The sequence below is a fragment of the Lissotriton helveticus genome, chromosome 12, assembly GCF_964261635.1.
Source record: "Lissotriton helveticus chromosome 12, aLisHel1.1, whole genome shotgun sequence".
NCBI lineage: Eukaryota > Metazoa > Chordata > Amphibia > Caudata > Salamandridae > Lissotriton > Lissotriton helveticus.
In genome coordinates, this window is record NC_136073.1 from 872,826,783 (window position 1) to 872,830,016 (window position 3,234).

A 3,234-nucleotide genomic window follows, 5' to 3' on the forward strand; every position below is an offset into this window, starting at 1 on the left:
TGACGAGTGTCTGACTCTGCCCCAGCGCCACAGACCTTTCAGAGATGTAAGAAGGACCTGACGAGCGGCTGACTCTGCCCCAGCGCCACAGACCTTTCAGAGATGTTACAAGGACCTGACGAGTGACTGACTCTGCCCCAGCCGCACAGACCTTTCAGAGATGTAAGAAGGACCTGAAGTGTGACTGACTCTGCCCCAGCGCCACAGACCTTTCAGAGATGTAAGCTAGATGCGACATGTGACTGACTCTGTCCCAGCTCCATGAACCTTTCAGAGATGTAAGAAGGACCTGATGAGTGACTGACTCTATCCCTCTAGTCTACAGACCTTTCAGAGATGTAAGAAGGACCTGACGAGTGACTGACTCTGCCCCAGCGCCACAGACCTTTCAGTGATGTAACAAGAACCTGACGAGTGACTGACTCTGCCCCAGCGTCATAGACCTTTCAGAGATGTAAGCTGGACCTGACGAGTGACTGACTCTGCCTCAGCGCCACAGACCTTTCAGAGACGTAAGAAGGACCTGACAAGTGACTGACTCTGCCCAGTGCCACAGACCTTTCAGAGATGTAAGAAGGACCTGACAAGTGACTGACTCTGCCCCAGCGCCATATACCTTTCAGGGATGTAACAAGGACCTGACGAGTGACTGACTCTGCCCCAGCCCCACAGACCTTTCAGAGATGTAAGAAGGACCTGAAGTGTGACTCACTCTGCCCCAGCTCCACAGACCTTTCAGAGATGAAAGCCAGACCCGACATGTGACTGACTCTGTCCCAGCTCCATGGCCCTTTCAGAGATGTAAGAAGGACCTGACGAGTGACTGACTCTATCCCTCTAGTCTACAGACCTTTCAGAGATGTAAGAAGGACCTGACGAGTGACTGACTCTGCCCCAGCGCCACAGACCTTTCAGAGATGTAACAAGAACCTGACGAGTGACTGACTCTGCCCCAGTGCCACAGACCTTTCAGAGATGTAAGAAGGACCTGACGAGTGACTGACTCTGCCCCAGCGCCACAGACCTTTCAGAGATGTAACAAGAACCTGACGAGTGACTGACTCTGCCCCAGTGCCACAGACCTTTCAGAGATGTAAGAAGGACCTGACGAGTGACTGACTCTGGCCCAGCGCCACAGACCTTTCAGAGATGTAACAAGAACCTGACAAGTGACTGACTCTGCCCCAGCGCCACAGACCTTTCAGAGATGTAACAAGGACCTGACGAGTGACTGACTCTGCCCCAGTGCCACAGACCTTTCAGAGATGTAACAAGAACCTGACGAGTGACTGACTCTGCCCCAGCCCCACAGACCTTTCAGAGATGTAAGAAGGACCTGACAAGTGAATGACTCTGCCCCAGCGCCACAGACCTTTCAGAGATGTAAGAAGGACCTGACGAGTGACTGACTCTGCCCCTGCGCCACAGACCTTTCAGAGATGTAACAAGGACCTGACGAGTGACTGACTCTGCCCCAGCCCCACAGACCTTTCAGAGATGTAAGAAGGACCTGAAGTGTGACTGACTCTGCACCAGCGCCACAGACCTTTCAGAGATGTAAGCCAGACCCCACATGTGACTGACTCTGTCCCAGCTCCATGGACCTTTCAGAGATGTAAGAAGGACCTGACGAGTGACTGACTCTATCCCTCTATTCTACAGACCTTTCAGAGATGTAAGAAAGACCAGACGAGTGACTGACTCTATCCCTCTAGTCTACAGACCTTTCAGAGATGTAACGAGGACCTGACGAGTGACTGACTCTGCCCCAGCGCCACGGACCTTTCAGAGATGTAACAAGGACCTGACGAGTGACTGACTCTGCCCCAGCGCCACGGACCTTTCAGAGATGTAATCCGGACCTGACGTGTGACTGACTCTGCCCCAGCGTCACAGACCTTTCAGAGATGTAACAAGAACCTGACGAGTGACTGACTCTGCCCCAGCGCCACGGACCTTTCAGAGATGTAACAAGAACCTGACGAGTGACTGACTCTGCCCCAGCACCACGGACCTTTCAGAGATGTAAGAAGGACCTGACGAGTGACTGACTCTGTCCCAGCTCCATGGACCTTTCAGAGATGTAAGCCGGACCTGACGAGTGACTGACTCTGCCCCAGCGCCACAGACCTTTCAGAGATGTAAGAAGGACCTGATGACTGACTGACTGCCCCAGCGCCACAGACCTTTCAGAGATGTAAGAAGGACCTGACGAGTGACTGACTCTGCCCCAGCGCCACAGACTTTTCAGAGATGTAACAAGAACCTGATGAGTGACTGACTCTGCCCCAGCGCCACAGACCTTTCAGAGATGTAAGAAGGACCTGACGAGTGACTGACTCTGCCCCAGCGCCACAGACCTTTCAGAGATATAAGGAGGACCTGACAAGTGACTAACTCTGCCCCAGCACCACAGACCTTTCAGAGATGTAAGAAGGACCTGATGAGTGACTGACTCTGCCCCAGCGCCACAGACCTTTCAGAGATGTAAGAAGGACCTGACGAGCGACTGACTCTGCCCCAGGGCCACAGACCTTTCAGAGATATAACAAGGACCTGACGAGTGACTGACTCTGCCCCAGCCCCACAGACCTTTTAGAGATGTAAGAAGGACCTGCTGAGTGACTGACTCTGCCCCAGCGCCACAGACCTTTCAGAGATGTAAGAAGGACTGAAGTGTGACTTACTCTGCCCCAGCGCCACAGACCTTTCAGAGATGTAAGAAGGACCTGACGAGCGACTGACTCTGCCCCAGCGCCACGGACCTTTCAGAGATAAAAGAAGGACATGACGAGTGACTGACTCAACCCCAGCCCCACAGACCTTTCAGAGATGTAGAAAGGACCTGATGAGTGACTGACTCTGCCCCAGCGCCACAGACCTTTCAGAGATGTAAGAAGGACTGAAGTGTGACTTACTCTGCTCCAGCGCCACAGACCTTTCAGAGATGTAACAAGGACCTGACGAGTGACTGACTCTGTCCCAGCTCCATGGACCTTTCAGAGATGTAAGAAGGACCTGACGAGTGACTGACTCTATCCCTCTAGTCTACAGACCTTTCAGAGATGTAAGAAGGACCTGACGAGTGGCTGACTCTATCCCTCTAATCTACAGACCTTTCAGAGATGTAAGAAGGACCTGACGAGTGACTGACTCTGCCCCAGCGCCACAGACCTTTCAGAGATGTAAGAAGGACCTGACGGGTGACTGACTCTGCCCCAGCGCCACAGACCT